Source organism: Durio zibethinus, chromosome 15 (assembly GCF_047325235.1).
Source record: "Durio zibethinus cultivar Kanyao isolate XHJ-2024 chromosome 15, ASM4732523v1, whole genome shotgun sequence".
NCBI classification, from domain to species: domain Eukaryota; kingdom Viridiplantae; phylum Streptophyta; class Magnoliopsida; order Malvales; family Malvaceae; genus Durio; species Durio zibethinus.
The window spans coordinates 1,988,207-2,001,374 of record NC_143176.1 but is presented as its reverse complement, the minus strand read 5'-3'; the positions used below and the strand labels follow the sequence as shown (position 1 = coordinate 2,001,374).

The following is a 13,168-nucleotide window of genomic DNA, read 5'->3' as shown; positions in this document are numbered from 1 at the left end:
TCAAGGGGACTATGGCTGTCAAGGAAGTGGACAACTTTTTATGAGGGATGGACTAGTACTTTTGAGCCATGGGCATATGGAATGATGCTACTAAAGTAAGCGCCACTTCAATGTATCTTACTGATGTTACCTTATTATGGTAGAGGCACAATTGTGATGATGTAAGGCATGGTGGTGCCTTGATTAGAACCTAGGAGGAGTCTCAAAGAGTATTTAGGGAGCAGTTCTATCCTGAGCACGCCAATGATGAGGTGTAGGCAAAGTTATGCCAGCTTACTCAACAAAGAGAGGTCAAGAAGTATGTCTAGAAGTTCTCTAAATTAATGCTTTAGATTTCAAATCTAAGTGAGACCGAGGGTCTATTTGCCTTCATGGATGGGCTTAAGTTATGGGTGAAGCATGAGCTACAAAGGAGGGGAGTTCGTGATCTAGCCAAGGCCATGACCACCGCTAAGTCATTAGTGGAGTTTAGGCCACAAAAACAAGTTTGAGTCTTCCAAACCCAAAGGCAAGGGCAAAAGAGATCGAAATCGACAATCCAAGGGAGAAAACCATGACTGATGGTCTAAAGATAGAGATTGAGATAGTTCATATATGGATGGCTAGGGGAAGCCACTGGTAGGGAAGTGGAAGGCTAAAAGAAACCAAGAGCTGCTCTCTTTTTACCTATGTGGAGAATCACATAGAGTTTGAGACTATTCCAAGAAAGGCAAGTTGGCTGCCATAGACAATTAGTTGGATGAAAAGCCATGAAGGGAGACAGTAAAGCTTGGATCGATTATGCTCAATGCTATCCAAGGTAAGGGAAGCCACAAGCTAAAGGGACTGATGTATATGGATCTATTGGTTGCAGGCAAGAAAATGAATGCTCTAGTGGACACAGGAGCTTCACATTTGTTCATGTTTGGTAATGGAGCCTAGAAACTCAGTTTGAAGGTGCACAAGGGGATTGGTACCATCAAGATAGTCAACTCTAAAGAGGTTTCAACCATTGGGGTGATGCATGGGGTAAAGCTATAGCTTGGAGGTTAGAAGGGCAAGGAGACCATTGAGGTAATACGCTTAGATGACTATAAGTTTGTGGTTGGTTTAGATTTTCTTGTTTTAATTAACACTTTCCTTGTACCTTTTGCCAACTGTATATGCATTCTGGATACATGTTGCCAGTGCCTTGTACCATTAAGGTACAAGCTCGGGCTTAGGATCAAGGTGCTATCAACCATTCAATTTGCCAAGGCGATGAGTAGGGATGAAGACACTTTCTTGGCTACCCTAAAGTATGATAAATTGAGTGAGCCAAAGTTTGACATCCCTTTGGAAGTGCTAGAGGTGCTAGAGACCTTTAGTGATGTGATGCTTGCATAGTTGCCTAGCAGGCTATCACCCAAGAGAGAAGTAGCCATAAGATCGAGCTGGTGCTTGAGGCTAAGCCACCAGCCAAAGCCTCTTATCGAATGTCAACCCTAGAGTTGGAATAGTTAAGGAAACAGCTTAAAGAGCTAAGTGATACTAGCTACATCATGCTATTGAAGGCCCTATATGGTGCCCTAATTTTATTCCAATGCAAGCATGATGGGTGCTTGCAGTTGTGTATTGATTAAAGGGCATTGAACAAGTTAACCATCAAGAACAAGTATCCTACCCCCTAATTGCAGACTTGTTCAACCAACTTGGAGATAAAGGTGGTTCACCATGTTGGATTTGAGGTTAGGGTATTAACAAGTTAGGATCACGAAAAGAGATAAGCCCAAACAATGTGTGTCACCTGTTGTGGCTCTTACGAGTTCTTAGTTATGCCATTCAGACTCACCAATGCTCTGACAAGATTCTACATGCTCATGAACAAGGTACTGCAATCATTCCTTAATCATTTTGTTATGGCTTATCTTGATGATACTATGATCTATAGCTAGACATTGAAAAAGCATGTAGACTACTTAAGACAGGTGTTCGAGGTGCTAAAAGTGAATGAACTATTCATGAAAAAAGAGAAGTGCTCATTTACCCAGTGAAAGGTACTGTTTCTAGGCCACATAGTAAGAGGTGGCAAGATACGTATGATATAAGTAAGGTCCAAGCAATTCTGGATTTGGAATTGCCAACTAAGGTCACTAAGTTGAGATCATTCCTTGGGCTAATCAACTACTACCAGCACTTCATCAAAGGCCACTTAGCCATCACCATACCATTGACTAATTTGCTCAATAAAAAGAGAGTGTGGGAGTGGAGCACCAAATGCTAGGAAGCTTTTAATTGGTTGAAGCGAGTAGTGATTGAAAAGCCAGTGTTGGCCTTGCCAAACCATGCCAATCTATATGAGGTGCATACAAATGCATTAGACTTTGTGATGAGGGTGTGCTAATGTAAAAAAACCATCTGGTTGCATTTAAGAGCTAGAAACTCAACGAGACCAAGTGTAGATACATGGTCTAAGAGAAAGAAGATGGTAGCAATGGTGCACTACTTGCACACTTGGCAGCATTACTTATTAAGGTCAAGGTTTAAGGTTAGAATCAATAATGTTGCAACTAGCTACTTCCAAATACAGAAGAAGCTATATCCCAAATAAACCTACTAGCAAGATTTTCTTACGAAATTTGATTATAGGTTAGAGTACAAGATTGGATAGGTAAACATAATGGCTGATGCACTTAGTAGGAAGGTGAGCCCTATTGCCATTAACCAACTAGAGGGGTTTTTGGCACCTCACATCAGGGAAAGGCTATCCCATGATCCTATAACACAAATTCTAATTGATCATGCCAAGCAAGGTAAGACTAGACATTTTTGGCTATATGATGGTTTATTATACACCAAGGGCAGTAGGTTGTTTGTGCTGTAGCATGGGAAGCTTCGCAAGGAGGTGATGCAAGAGTGCCATGATTCAAAGTGGGTTGGTCACTCAGGTGTGCACCATACCTTAGCCTTGCTAAAGGATCGTTACTACTAGCCACACATGAGAGATGATGTTGAGGCCTATGTGAAGACTTGTCTTATGTGCCAACAGGACAAGGTAGAGCTCAAGCCACCAGATAGTCTCTTGGAGCCTCTGCCTATACCAAAGTGACCATAGGAGAGCATCACTATTGACTTCATAGTTAGTTACCCAAGGTAGATGGGTTTGGGAGCATTATGGTAGTGGCAGATAGGTTTTCCAAGTATAGGATTTTTGTTTCAGTAACTAAGGAGTGCCCAACCAAGTAGGTAGCTCGTTTATTTTTGAAAAATATGGTGAAGAATTGGGGAGTACAATAGACCATTTTTAACTATTGGGACTGACGATTCACAGGGTAGTTTTGGACTGAGTTATAAAAGCTATTGGGTTCAGACTTGAACTTTTCCACCAACATACATCCTTAAACCGATGGGTAGATCAAGCGAGTGAATAGATTGTTAGAGGTTGACCTCAGGCACTATGTGAGTGACACATAATTAGACTAGCTAAAGTTGCTTGATGTCACCCACTTCTTATACAACCTGCAATGAAGTGAAGTAGCAAACCAAAGTCCTTTTGAGATTGTGATAAGGTAGCAACCGTTAACGTCCAGTTCAATTGTTGCAAGTTATATAGGGCCTAACCTAGTAGCTACAAGTTTGGCAAAGCTTGGTAGGAGCAAGCTAACTTGGCCAAAGTCTGTCTAAATAAAGCTACGAAGAGGTCAAGAAGTGGGTGGACCAAAAAAAAAAGGACGTGCAATTCCAAGTAAAGGACTTGGTCTTGGTTAAGCTACACCCCATCATATGCCATAAAGGCTTACATAAGGGTTTAATCTTCTTAAAAGGGTAGGCAAGGTTGCCTACAAGCTGGATATGCCATCAAAGTTCAGAGAACGCCCAATTTTTTATGTGAGCATGCTTAAGTAGTTCTACGAGGGCCAGAAGGATCCAGGATAGGCAAAGTCAAGGCATGCACCATTGGGAGCCAGGCCCCATATAAGAAAGGGTTTAATGCATTCTAACTGTAAAGCAACAAAATTATCAACCAAGATAGGAATACTTTGTGTAGTGGAAGGGGTTTCCAAACAGTGAAGCTAGTTAGGAACTAGCAGATGACTTATGGTAGTTTGAAAACCATATTAGATAGTTTTATGTAGAAGACATGATGCAAGCATTGTGAGATCAAGTGGCGAGAATGTCATGCCATGGGTGGGCACACCAATAGCTAAGGCTCGAACACTAGCGACCTAGGCTTGAGCACCAGGGATAGTAGCAATGGATTGCACAATAAGCATGGGAGAAGTGTCTAGATCACCTGTACAACACTCAAGCCAACCTGCACAATCAGGGCTAGGCCCACATCATGCCCACACCACACCTAAGTAGGCCTAGGAGAGTGGGATCAATCCATAACCATCTAAAAGCATCCAAGTTTGGTAACATACGACTGGAAGATCTGGTTAACCCTAAGAATTAGAAGGGGATCATTAGAATCAAGATTTAATCTATATTTTAATTGTAATCCCTTAATTCTAGGAATCATGTAATCTTTTGATTTTAGGAATAGCCATATAGTGCTAAGGCTATAAATAGAACTACCCATCCCTTAGTTGTATCAATCACACACTTCAGTAATATACAAAGCATATTCTAGCATCTTTTGTGTTTTCTAGCATGTGTATTATGCCTTTTCTGGTTGTTTGCATGCACACTTATGTAGTAGGCTAAACTTACGCATACAAAGTCAATTTCTAGCCTAAGGCTGCACGGATTCAGGTTTTAAGTCTAGAGCCTGTGATACATGCACCAGCACCCATAGAATCTAGAAAAAGCTCTTAGTTTGTCAATCCTTACTATGTTTGGACCTAGAAAGTTTTCTAATGTTGAGTTAAATTAAGCTACAAGCTCCACTTCTAGTGTTGCCTTTTCATCAAATCTTTTAAGTTTCAGCCTTGCAACCATACTTCCCCAAGAACCCAAAGATTTTGATTTTTCATAAGGTGCCAGTGGAGTCCTAAAAGTAACACCATCGATCCCTAGTCGGCATCATTTATGGTTGAGACTAGAATGGTATTTGATCATCTTTGAGCCCCTAACTTTCATTCTTGATTAATGAAAACATCATTGGAAAATGCTTTTGTAGTTGTTCATCTTTCATAAATCCAAGAATTTCACCTCTAATTATGAAATACAAATGCCCTCGACTGTCCCTATTAATCTTTACTCCAATCTTGAAGGCCAATATAATAGGACCAAAATCCTATGATGTTATCCCATGCTAATATATACAAGCATAGGCCTGCTTTGACCGCTCTAATTTTTTTAAAATAATAGAGCCAGAGGAATGGCCTAGCCAATTAAGGCTAGGATCAAATCATCGACAGTAGGGAAGAGTAGACTAGTGCTTACTGTAAGGCAGACCAAACAACCTAATCCTAGTTCTAACTATGATCTTTTTAACTACAACAACTTAAATATATGCTATTAGAGCTAGAATTACCACAGTTGCTGGCACCAGACTTGCCCTTTAATGGATCTTCATTAAGAGATTTAGATTGTACTCATTCTAATTATGAGACTCATAGAGCCTTGTATTATTATTTATTGTCACTACCTCCCTATGTCAGGATTGGGTAATTTACACCCCTACTACCTTTCTTAGATGTGGTAGCTATTCTTAGGCATCCTTTTGGAATCAAACCCTAATTCTTCATCACATGTCACTACCATAGTAGACCACTATCCTACCATCGAAAGTTGATAGGGTAGAAATTTGAATAATGCATTACCAGCACAAACGCTATGTGATCCATTGAGTTATCATGAATCATTATAGCAATGGGCAAAGCCTGTATTGACTTTTTATCTAATAAATGCATACCTTTCAGAAGTCAAGGTTTGTTAGACATATTAGCTTTAGAATTACTATGGTTTTCCGAGTAGTAGATACCATCAAACAAACTATAACTAATTTAATCAGTTATTCACAGTTTCACAGTCTAAATTAGTTTATACTTACACATGCATGGTTTAATCTTTGTGACAAGTATATGACTACTAGTAGGATCAACCACGTAGCATCCTTTAAGATGTTGGCATCGCATAGGCCTGAATGCACTAATTGAAAGAGAGAGCCAACACAGAGTAGAAGCATCGTGTGTGTTGAGCACGTGAATTTAAAGCATAAGACGAATAAGGGCCAAGAGCTTATGCCTATAAAACATTTCACATCAAAGAAAATGATCGAACACTAGTGCACCATTGTAGCCATGGAAGTTTGGGTGGCACACTAAGGACACAAGGCATGATTAAGGTCCAACCCATAGCCTCTAAAAACATAATATGGATGAGAGATAGTAAGACATCCGATTTTCATTGATTTAGGTATAAAGCATAGGATCTCGATTGCATCCCTAGGGTATAATGACCACATTGAAAGAGAATGAAGAGGATGATAGGTTGACAGTTTGATGCATTGAGCATGGAGCTTGCCAACACATACAACCATAGCATCACTCATATGCCCATTATGTATAAGTGGCAGCATCCATGCACACCGATCCATAACCCACCTGATCGATTACTCGATAAGTGAGTGGAAAAAATGACATACAAGGCCATGCCACAATCATTTTGTATGGGAAAAACACAAGCAAAGGCCATGAGAGTACCTTTTCCATTCAACAAGTAACAATGATGTGACACCATCAATACTTGGTCTCATCAAGATTGTACAAGCAAACTCTGTTGTCACCACCCAAGTGGACATTGCCTAATTTAGGGACTTGTTCCTAGGGACTTGGGCATAATTGGTTGCATGCACGAGCTTGGCTAGGCCAAAGCATTTTTATGGTTGATGAGAAGGGACCGTAAGACTACCAAATACCCAAAAGACTTGGTTAGGCCAAGCCTATGACTATACTTTCTACTTGTGTCATGGTCTGTAAACTGGTCTAGGGCCAAGGGTTCTTTCCAAGTCTGGTGATAGTTTAACTTTTAACGGGATAGTGTCTGACAACTAAGAGAACTAGGCCTTGAGGTGCACTGGAGGTCCAGGTTGCAAGAAACCAGCCTAGAACAATGGTGTGGGCAGTGATCATGGCTTTAGTGACTCAAGCAAGGTGTTTAGGTTTGGCACAGTCGAGCTAAGCCTAAGTACGGCCAGTACGGGTGCATAGGCGAGCATGTGGGCACCTAATCAAACCTTGTTGGAAACATAAATGATTAAGGTGTGAGCATACAATTAGGCCTAAGTGTGGGCATACCTAAATCTAGACCTGAGATAATTAGAGTTGGCAACACTGAGTTGAGCCTAGGTGTGGGCACGAGTACAAGCCTAGGCATGAGTGGCACTAAGCATGGGCCTAGAACAACCATGATAGATTCCCATTCATATTGGATAAAAAATGCTAAGAATATACCGGAGCATCATATCTCTTAAAATCAAGGATTGTATCATATCTTTTAGAATCAAAGGATTTAACTGGTGTAATCTCTAGATTTTAGGAACATATCTCAAGCACTAAATGTAAAGGAGGCCTCACTTATAAATAGAGAGTCTCTTACCCTCATCTACAAAAGGGAAGACACTAAAACCATTGAGTAATAAGATATTTACTCTTGCCTTAAACCTTTTTATTATTCTTTTGTTAGCTTTTCTTCAGGCACTTGCTATGCCTTTTTTTTTTGCAATGTATTAGGCGATCAAGCCCCGTGTTCTAATGTGTCTGTGCACCATTTATTGTGTTAGGCTGATCTAGGATACGAAAAAGTCTATCCCCATGTTTTGAAACTATGTGAGCTTGGGGCTTGAGTCTTAACCCATGACAAAAGGTATTAGAGCTTGGTTTAAAAAAGCTAGGAGTAGGCCATATAGTTTGATAACAAGTGGTATTAGTGCCTAGTTCGAAGGAGTTAGCAATTGGGAGTAGGCAGCAAACCAAATATCAGGGGTATCAAAGCTTGGATCAGACCAAAGGTGGTGATCAAAGCCTTGGTTCAGAGTGTACAACAAATCCTTGTTCATGACAAGATGAGCTAAAGTTACCGTGTGAGCCAGAGTTGGCATCGATACAGGTTAGGGGACTTATGTGTGGGCATCATGGTATGGTGTATGGGTATTATGGTAAGTTATGTAGGCTTCATACTATGTGTGCAGACATTTTACAGTGTGTATGAATATTCTACTGTATGGTGCAAGTGGTTTGCTACGTGGTGTGGGCATCTTAGAAGGGGTATTATGCTCATGTGTTAGTGAAATGATCTTGGTGTGCTAGGTACACACATACTAGAGTGCAGGATAGGTGCTTGACAATTTATTATTGTATGTTGTAGGTGCACTAGGCATGATATACAGATGTGCAAGTGTACAGACTAGTGCCTAACTGAGATACTGGTGTGCTGAGCCAGTGTGCAGACTGGTGCCTGATAGTGTGTGCTATCCTAGTATGTCATGCTAGTGTGCTAGTTTACAAGGACCAGAACTAAATTGCTAGAGTTTCTACTAGAGTTGAGGTAAACCTTCAGTTTGTGCATTTGTGGTCTAATAGTTTGTGTGTTTTGGCTATGGCATGGCTAGGGAAAACTAGATAGGGGGCCAAAGCGAGGTGCTCAAGGAACGCCTATCTATAAACTAGTGGGGAAGGCTTTTTCAGATAATAGATCGATTCAGGGACATTAAGGGATTTTCAAATAAGGCAATGGAGAAGCTCATGTAGTGTATTAAGGTGTTGGAATCCATGGTGTCAACCTTACGAGAAGAGCTAGCCAGGTTTAAGGTTGACCATGTTGCATTGCAAGCTGCCATGGTTATTGGGGTAGGCTTGGGATCAAGAGTGGAGTTGCCTAATCATTTCAATGTTGGAGCAAAGCCATGGGTGTAGACACCCCGTTTTATTTTTCAATAAAAAAACATAAAAATGGCAAATATTTAGTTAAAAAAGGATTGTTTAGTTGGATAAAAGTTTTTTTAAAAAATGAAATTGAATCCTAATCCAACTATCAAATAGACTCTATCAAGAGTTTAATATGAGTTGAAGCACTATTTGGACTAGAATTGTCACCTATAAATAGACCTGTTAATCATCAGCAAAATGACACATAAGAAATCAGCAGTGAAACAAAAAAAATACTCAGCCGAAACCTAAGGAAAAAATTGGCACAGCTTGTCTTTAGAGTGGTGACATTTAACAGACCATCATGTAAAGTCACTAGGGGAAGAAGCAAGAAAAAAAGTGCCTTAATTGAAAATCTAAGAAAGAAAAAAGCAAACGAGAAAGGGAAATGAGCAAACAATAAAAGCAAAAGGATTTGATAAAGCCAACAAATTGACTATTAAGAGATTTTAGTTTAAAAGCCCACGTGCTCACAAGCTCCAATTCCTACTTTTGGTACTTATTTGTCTTTTCCTATTTATTATGTGATTCAATTATTTTCTGGTTAGTGACTTTATTTTGATGCATAGTTTTAGGAAAGTATTTTTATATCTGATGTGGATAAAGTATATAATATTAAACAAAAAGTTTTAAATGAATTTTCTTTTAAATTATAAAAACTTTATTATTATTATTATTATTATTTTAGGGATGAAAGCTTAAAATTCAAGAATATTGATTTGATAATGAAATTCTAAAAAATCACAAATGAGTGATTTCTTTTAGAAATTTTTAGATGAAAATTTTTTCTAAATTTAACCCAAATGGAAGAAAATTTTAGATAAAATTTCAACATCAATAATTAACATTTATTTTTTAAAAAAAATAAAAAACACAAATTTAATAAAATTTTGAAATTAAAATGCTAATTACCCAATGATGAGATTCTTAAAAATTTCAAATGGCAAATTTTCTAAAAAATCTCTAGGTGAGAAATTTCTCTTAAATTTGTCCAAAATTGTGGAATAATTTAGATGAAATTTCAATAAAAGTAATTGTATTCTTTTCCAAATGAAAAATTTTTGGTTGAAAATATTTGACAATTATCCAAGGATGAGAATTTTAGAAATTTCAAATGATAAATTTCTTAAGAAATCACTGGTGAAAAATTTCTTTAAATTTATCCCAAATGGTGAAAGAATTTAAATGAAGCTTCAAAAAATAATTGTCATATTATTTTCTTTCCAAAGATATTAAAAAAAAAGAAAAAAGAATTTCTAAATAAAACCGAATGGTGAAAATTTTAGAAATAAAAAAATTTTCTAAATTGGCCCAAATGTTGGAAAATTTAGAAATAAAACTTGCAAAATAAAAAATAAATTCAGAGGATGAAATTTTTAGTAATCACAAATGGTTGATTACCTAAGAAATTTCTAGGTAAGGAGATATTTCTAATTTGGCCCAAATGGTAGAATGATTAAATATATTTTCAATAAAAAAATCAAAATAAAAATTATTAAACCTTTTTTTGACAATAGAGTCTCTTCAAGAAAACAAATGGGATTCTTAAATACTCTTGAGATGAGGAAGTATTTTTAAGAATTCTACTAGATTGAAGGAGAAATCTTAGAAGTTATTTCCAATATTCAATAAATAAAACCATTAGAACCAAGATAATTGTTAGGATAATTTAAAATTAAATGGTACCATTTAGGATGGGAGTTATGGGAGTGCTATAACCTTTCCCATACGTAATTGAACTTTCGAACCTAGTTCTATTCAAAAGGTCAGAAGCTGAGTTCCTTAAAAAGATAGATTCATTAGGTGGCCAATCACACCTAGATAAAAGATTAATGGTGACTTCATTTGTTAAGTCTAGCTATAGATTTTTGGATCTATATGTTATGATAGTTTGGCGACTCCACTAGGGAATATTGAGAGTCAGGCCATAACATTTTAATTTTGTCCTATCCTATGATCTAATGCTTTTAAATTGTAATTATCTATTTACTAATGTTTTTTTTTCTCTTTCATTTGAATTATGAGGGGGTTTGAATATGTTCTTTCACACACATTATCATATGCATTTACATTACATGAGCTCTATACCTAAGCTTCATCCCTCTTAGGAGAGAGTAAAGTACTTATGCTTTCGTGAGATGATAATCTCTGCAATGGCTAGTGAAATACTCTCACTCAAATTGAATCATTTATGTTGGTAGCTTGTGATGGGTGAGGATTGGAATGCCTTACTAGTTTGTGCTGGACAATGATGTAAAGAACAATTTAGGAGCCTTTAGTGGTCAAAGTCACCTAACCTTACATATAATTTACACTTAAGATGCCAACCTTAAGATCGAGCCTTTCTTACCCATTAATAGATGTAATTTGATGTTAAGAAATAAGAAGGAATAGTTTATGATCTAACCAATTTGTTTTTTTGATTTTATGCATTTGCATTATCATTTTCATTGTCATATTTAACATTATGCATTTGCATCATTTTTATAGAGGGAATATTTGCCACATATTAGATTTCGTCCATGGAAATGTACATTCCATTCATGCATCAAAACACCAAACATAAAGCATAGCATTTTTTATAATGTAATTATGGTACAAGGTTTAAAAATAGCTCCACCGTCTAATAACCCAGTTCAACCTATTCATCATCAGTACAACACTAGAGCTTGAGCCAGGGAAATGGAATAAGAAAATACAAATCATCTAAAAAAATAGAGAAGGCCCAAGAAAAACTTGAAAGAGAGTTGAGTAAGATTATAGAATGCTTGAATAAATTGAATAAGGGAAATGATGTAGAAGAAAATACTAGCATGCCAAACCAGCCCTCACAAGAGTTGTTGATCCTCAATATGCTTATGATTTTACACCTCATTAAGCCCAGTCCACATAGGATGTACGACTATAGTAGTTCACATATCCTATAGAGTATACATACTCCGGAATGCCATCAACTTCAAATCCAAGGCATACCAGAGTTATGTAAATCCTATCTTTATTGAGAAGGCATTAGAAACAATACAAATCCTTAACTTGGATGATCTAAAAGAGAAAGAAAAGTTGAGGCCTAATGAGAAGGAAACTTTAGAAGGCTCAAAAGCTAAATAGAAGATGAACTTGTTAGAGAAAAGGTTATGAGTAGTCAAAAGAATTGGTTATGGTTCTATGGATATTGCTGGGCTTTGTTTAGTCCCATATGTCATTATTCTTCTGAAGTTCAAGGTACTAAAGTTTGAGAAATATGATGGTACAAAGTACCCAAAGATCCACATTACCATGTACTATCGAAAGATGGTTGCCCATGCTAATAATGAAAAGCTGTTATGCATATATTTTGAGATAGCCTTATTAGCTTTGTTGTTAGGTGGTATGTCCAGGTGGATAAGACTCGTATTCAATCTTGGAGTGATATGACCTGTAGCTTCATTAGTCAGTATCAACATATAATAAATCTAGCTCCTGATCATCTTTTCTTACAGAATATGGAGAAAAATGTGATTGAATCATTTAAGGATTATGCCTAGATATGAAGAGACATAGCTACTCAAGTTCAGCCACCTTTGACTGAGAAAAAAACCACAGTGCTATTTGTAAGCACTTTAAAATCTCTTTATTATGAAAAGATGATAGGGAATACAACAAAAAACTTTACTGATATAGCGATTTCAGGAGAAATTATTGAAAATGCCATCAAGAGTGGCAAGCTTCAAGAAGGAGAAACCATCAAGAAATGAGGGTTGCCTAAAAAGAAAGAAACTGAAACCCAAGCTATAAATTTTGATAGGCAACAATTCAAAAGCTATACCCTATATCCATCGTCTATTCACCTTGTTTGCTATCCCATAGTTACTGGTATTTTGTAGGCTCCTTACCAACTATATCCATAACCAGGTTACCCACGAACCTATTAATAAGCTTTTTAAGTATCTGCATATGGGACTGGTTATATCACTACATCAACTTCAAAGACTAACAACAGAGCGAGTGATTTAAGGAGATTTTGAAATAACCAAGAAAGGGCCCGCATTGATCTATCCCTATAACTTACATTGAGTTATTCCCAAAACTAGTCAAGAATGATTTGGTATCTTCAATTATTCAAGAACTATTAAAGCCACCATATCCAAAATGGTATGATGCTAATGCCATATGCGATTATCATAATTGGAACATGGGTCATTCTATTGAAACTTGCCCTGCTTTCAAACACAAGGTGCAAAGTTTGATTTGGAAATGCGTAGTGAGCTTCTATGAATCATGGGTAAGATGTCAATAAAATTCCTTTACCTAATCACATAGAGGATTTTTTTTTTAAGAAAGATGTTAAGGCTAGTTGG

The 13,168-nt window shown here is 37.2% G+C and overlaps 1 pseudogene; it reads right to left on the bottom strand.

Annotated features, from left to right (window-relative positions):
- Window positions 1–4,907: 4,907 nt before the first annotated feature.
- Window positions 4,908–6,011, bottom strand: LOC149514510 (18S ribosomal RNA; annotated as a pseudogene).
- Window positions 6,012–13,168: the final 7,157 nt, after the last annotated feature.